Source organism: Arachis ipaensis, chromosome B10 (assembly GCF_000816755.2).
Source record: "Arachis ipaensis cultivar K30076 chromosome B10, Araip1.1, whole genome shotgun sequence".
Classification (NCBI taxonomy): domain Eukaryota; kingdom Viridiplantae; phylum Streptophyta; class Magnoliopsida; order Fabales; family Fabaceae; genus Arachis; species Arachis ipaensis.
This window is the reverse complement of record NC_029794.2, coordinates 40,742,117-40,748,340: the sequence shown is the minus strand read 5'-3', so window position 1 is coordinate 40,748,340 and position 6,224 is coordinate 40,742,117. Positions and strand designations below refer to the sequence as shown.

The window sequence follows — 6,224 nt, the reverse complement described above, 5'->3', positions numbered from 1 at the left end:
CTCATCAATTTCACAAATTATTTTCAATTAAATGTCCAAGTCAAATAATTAGAATTAATATATTTAATTTCTTCATTTTCCAAAATAGTAGTATTAATATTTAATATTTTACTTATTTAATCCAAATCATATAAAATCTTTATTATTTCACAACTACCAACTTTACAATTTAAATATATAAAATAATTCAATAAATGTAAAATTAGATGAAATCGTTATTTAAATAGCCTAAACTCATTATTTTTGGATTTCTAGAACTTTAAGTTGTAAATCGAAATTAATCTAAAAATGATAGAGTTTGGATGATAACCTTAATTTTATTTCAAATCCAATTAATCAAAACTACCTTTAAACCTTCAATAAGATAATTTATGAAATTAAAACTGTAAATAGATATATGGTTTGAGATTAGTTCAAAATAGAACTTTTCCAAAAGTTTTGGGTCTTACATTCCACCCACCTTATAAAAATTTTCGTTCTCGAAAATTAAAGTAACACATAAGATAATACATAGACTTAGCACTCTTCTTTTTAAATACTTTTTAAGATAGAAATCATAACACATATATAAAACTTCAAATACCGGATAACCCTTTCGCGCTTAACTGTGATGGAGGTGATGATCTGTGACACTCATCACCTTCCTCAAATTATGAACGTGTGCCTGACAACCACCTCCGTTCTATATACGATTGAATGAGTATCTCTTAGATTCCTTAATCAGAATCTCCGTGGTATACGCTAGAACTGATGGCGGCATTCATGAGAATCCGGAAAGTCTAAACCTTGTCTGTGGCTTTTTAAGATAGAAATCATAACACATATATAAAACTTCAAATACCGGATAACCCTAAGATTTAAATATAAGAGTAAGGTATAGTGTAAGGTGAAAGATACAAGATAGGCTCAATGCAAGAAGCTTATATGATCTCGAAATTCTACAAAAGCTTAGAGGAACCAAATAGGGTGCAAGTCAAGATGGGTGTTCACAAGGCAAAGCTATAGTTAATGTGGCAAAAAGGCTACAAGACAAGTTGGTATTAAAACAACGGATATAGCGTTCCCTCACAGATATCTTTCCCATTCAAAACTTCAACTTCCCAACTCCATCAATCACTTCACAACTCCATAACCGGTCACAAACCTAACATCCGCAGACTCCTCCACGAGAAACAAAACTCCCACAACTTCTCATAACGTTGCACTCTTACCGCTTCACCTTCCGTATCCACAAACAGGTCTTAAAGAACTAACGCATTGCATTACTATACCCAAAGATCGCACGTGACAGCAAAACAATTCTCGAGTTTACTCAAAAAGAAAAAAGACATCGAAAAAGAAGGACAAACAACGAGGATAAACTCCGCAAGAGTTTTGAAAGAACTGCTGAATCTACTAGTAAACAAGGATGTACAATCGATGAAGAGTATTGAAAAGAAATTCAGTTTAACAACCTCAAGGATGACTCCTGAATCAGAGATAACTGATAGGAACACAAAAAGGATAAGCAAGACAGTAGTTTGGAACTAAATCAAGCTGAGTTAACAAGTATAAAATCATAGAAGAAGGTCAACTAAAGCTAGTGATGACACTCTCAAGGTTTAAAATTTTTGATCAAGTTCACATAATACATTTGAATATAAAGAATGAAAAACTGAAAGAAGATCACTTCATGTGCTAAAAGAAAAATATGTAACTCGCATTTCACAAAAGGGTGACAGGAACGTATGTCAAAACTGCAATGTGGTTAGAAGAAAACTAAATTGCATTTTGTCTAAGTAGTTCCCAAGTAAAAGATGGAATAGGTGATGTTTGAAAAAATGAAAGTCAATTGGGTTAAGGCCAAAACAATTTTTCGAAATCTTGAAAGACATTTAGGTACTTAATTCAAATAAAGGTATACACTGAAATTGTGGCAAGGTCGTAAGAAAATCAAATGTTCGTTCAAGAATCCTCAAAGTTTATATTTAGGCAAGCGTGTATAAAATTTATAGCAAATATGGAACAGGTTAAACTCTATTTAGAAAAGGAAACCCCGAGGTAAAAATTTGCTTATCAGTCGGTTTCAATACTCTATTTAAAATAGTGCATGCCAACTTCAAAACAACTTTGTCAATTTAAAGAATAACTATGGATGCAATTTTAAGCGAGAAGAATTGATTTAAATTTCTTAAGAGAATCCAAAACTTGTTTCAAAAGTTCACATCAAAACTCTAAGAATACACTTGAAATTACCATCACATAAAAACAAGAAAGAATCTTAAATCAAGGGAGTTCGAACAAGAGCCACGAGGCATGGGACATCAAACGAACTTTTCATTGATCCAAAAGAATACAAAACTAGTAAGAAAAGACAACTCAATCAACAGTGAATTTTCAAGAAAGAACCTTTGAATAAAGAAGGACAATTAAGGGGACAAACAACGCACTAGATAGAAACAATTTCAAGTTAACTCGGATGAGTATAAGATTTATAAGAGAAGGGAAAACTAAGACTAGTATTGATGGTCATAAAAGTAAAATAATAATTAAGAATAGAATCAAGTATGACATCAATAAACATGAAGAGTTTAAAAAGGAATTAGCCTAATAATTGCAAAAGGACGAGGGCATAAATAATGCGTTATGCAAAATCAATTCCAACTTAAATTAATTTAGGCAAAGTTTGTCAAACGAAGATCAACCAGAATAAGGGCGAAAATCTTTTCTTTCAAAAGTTTAAAAAAAAATACTTAAGTACATCATCAAATAAACATAGGCATAAGAATTATAATAAAACTATTAGAAAATCAAGTTGTACTTAGAATAGGTATAATTCCATAAACTAGTAAAAGAACATGTGGGGGATTAAATAAATAATTTTTAAGTTGTATCAAAAATTTTCAAAGTTTTATATAGATAGGTGTATATCAAATCAAAAGCGATTCTATAAAAGTTTGAAAATTGATTATAATCATAGTCAATTAAGTGAAAAACCGAATCACCATTTCTTTTTAAAAAGGACTCGGAATAAGGACATAAAAAGGTGCACTGCACAAAGACAAGTTCAAAGTCATGTTGGAAAATAACAGGGATCAAGAAAAGAGTTTGAACAGAGAAAGACAGATACACCAAGAAACACAAACCGGCATATGCAATTTAGGATCAAATAAGAATGCATATGAATAGAAAAATAGGATCGGAAACACCAAACTGTTTTCCAAAAGAAAAGGCAACAAGAACATAGAGATAGGTCAAGAAACAATAAGTCACATGACTCCAACAGAATCCAAAGCACACAACTGAGTAGCCTCGAGAAATAGTTTCTAGCGTTCCCAAAACCCGCGATTTACTTTACTCAAAACTCGTATATCATCTATGATAACCCATCAGTGCTCTCATATACATAATTCACTAGTATTAAGCTGGCCAAACTTAATATCAGGAATTACGCAATACAAGATTAATGGCATTAATCAATAGACTGTCATGTGCATAAAGCTCTAATTCTCGTCATTCGATAAGACCTAATACATCACAAACGCTCAGAGTATGCAATTGAAGCATAGTCAATCCATTCCTCAGGCTCTACAGGAAAGACTGCTCTGATACCACAAATGTAACACCCTAACTATCAAAATGTCACGCTTCCGGCTGCGCCACTCTGATAGCTCGCGTATTACCACGACTTTTATAATATTTAAGACTAAAATATGAGCCTGTTTAAAACTTAAAACCGCATAACACTTCGATAACTCTTTTTCGTGAAAACCTAAACATACATGCACATACAATTCAGATATAACCTTAAGATATATATATACATATACATAACACTAGTTTACAATTATACATATCATAATTTCCTATCCCTCTTACAAGCTTCATAAAGATAAAGGTGAGGGAAAAATAATAGCTACGGTAATACAAAAAGACCGAATAAACAGAAAATAAACATAACTCTCCTGAAGCTTCGTCTTCCATATCCTGAAAAAGAATAACCTGTAGGGGAGTGAGAATGTCGTCCTCGCTTGTTCTCACTATAGGATTACAGAATTTGCTATAACAAGATACGTAAAGATAAGATCATTCTTAGAGTTCAGTGATCATTGCTCGTCTTATCAGGCTTTCCCAAAAACCATAGGTTCACATTCGAAATCCAGAAAAATTCCTCTTTCAAGACTTGCTAAATTTCTCAAATATTCTAAAACAAAACATTTTTCCTTTCTTAAAGAAAATGTCTGAAAAGTTTTTCCACACTCCTGTGATCCGAAAGGATGTGAGCGGGATACTTTGCCTCCGACCTCACATCTACACGTAAGCGGGATTAACCACCGTCCTTACGTGGGCGCCGCAACCTCGACAAGCGGGATTAACCACCGTCCTTGCCAGGCGCAAAAGACTTATCAACAATCTCGTCAATTACCAAATCTCTCAGCATAAGCGGGACGAACCCGGCTCTTACGCCTACCAAGTAATAACTCATCAATCTTGATGATATCCACAATCAATCAGGCTCAACAACTTATTTCAAACTCATTCTTGGCCCATTTAATTTTAATTAACAAACATATTCAATTCACATCTTGCCAAGAATCACTTTTCAAAACAGAGCCATTTTCCACATCTTTCCAGAACTTCCAAACAATCTCAAAACTAGGCCAAATTCAAAATCTCTTTTTAACGACTCAAAATCCTTCATTTCTAAATCAAGGTTTGGTCATAAAAATTCCTCAGCGGAGTCTCAAGACTTCAGGGGAGAATAAACCAACTCATTCCCTTAAGTTCATCAAAAACCTCTAAAACTTTAGCTTCTTAATTTGAGTAAATAAAGTGGAAGTTAAACCCAAAATAAAGTCTTTTGGATCCAAAAACAAATTTCAGTTTCATTCCAAAATCTGAAGTGTTTCCAAAGGGTTCGAAAATTGTTTTCCTTTTTCTAAATCAAGAATTCAAAGAGTACTTCATACTTTTTCTCAAAACGTTGTAAAGTGAAATCAGTCAATCGAAATCCAGTTTCTTTTAAATCCACTAAAACTCCTCCAATTTGTTTACTTAAATCAATTCCAAAACAGGAGAACTTTCATATTTAAATTGACTTTAAAACATAATTCCTTTCTTAAATAAATTGCATCCAAAACATATAATTTTCTTAATAAAGTAAATTCAAACATAATTTATTTACCAAACATTTAATTCAAACATAGTTCATTATTTTCAAAATAACATTTCATTCCAAATATCAGATTTTATAGAAATTTCAGCAGCATCTCCCCTAAAACTTGGACTTTGCCACCCTTTTCGGGTCCCAACCAAACCAATCAACTTTTTTTTCCAAGGGATTCAAGACCAAATCAGTTTCCAGTAAGAAAAATCAGACTTTAATTACTGAAATCTTTTCAATTCAAAACAACCAAAAACCTCCATTTTGGACAAAATCAAACATTATTTCAATCAAACAAGCAATCATATTCATCCAATACAAATCAGACAATTCATAAGACTCACTTAATCACCAGAAATGTAATTCGCACATCATATCTATTTATAACAATTTCCAATTTAAAATAAATTAGTTTGTATGAAAAGCCCCTACCTCGATTCGTCGAACCATAACCCAAAACGCACTAACGAAACCTTTAAGCTCAACCCGAAATCAACAGCAAACACAAACTCAGCCCCTGATCACTTTCCCAGCACTCACAGCAACTTAGAAATGGTATTCGACATACAGAACTCGAACCTATGTCACCAAACCTCAGAGTTTATAACCAAACATGATAGAATACTAACGTAGGGGTTTTCTGAAACATGAATACTTACCGAACTAGGAAAATGAAACTGCAGCGTTCCCTGAACCGGATTGGCGGCAGCCCCGGCAACCACCTCGAGTGGCGGCGGCAACCAGATCTCTGGCGACGATACTGAAACTAACATACAACTACAATGAAGCTTCCGGAAACGCAAAGGAAACGAAGACCAACTTAAGCCCTTACCGGCAGTGGAGTTGCCGGCGGTAGCAGTGACGGTTCTCAGCGGCAGAAGTTCGGTCACGATGGTGCAGCTCCCAGCAGCGGCGGTGGCGACAGCAGGGCACTGACGGCGGTGATAGAAACGGTGAGGAACAGCGGATCTGATGGCGGACCTGACGGCAACGTGAACTCCCTCTATTCTTCGCGAACGGAGACTGGCAGCAGGGAGGGTGGATAGCGGCGGCAGAACCGAGTAGCGGCAGCTCTCCGGCG

General features: G+C 34.5%; 1 long non-coding RNA gene across 1 annotated transcript; it reads right to left on the bottom strand.

The window, feature by feature from the left end:
* LOC110267794 lies at positions 3,782-6,009 on the bottom strand. The gene is made up of 2 exons (XR_002355706.1): positions 5,803-6,009; positions 3,782-3,981 (listed from the first exon to the last, which is right to left on the bottom strand). It is a non-coding gene; the product is annotated as an uncharacterized LOC110267794 (long non-coding RNA).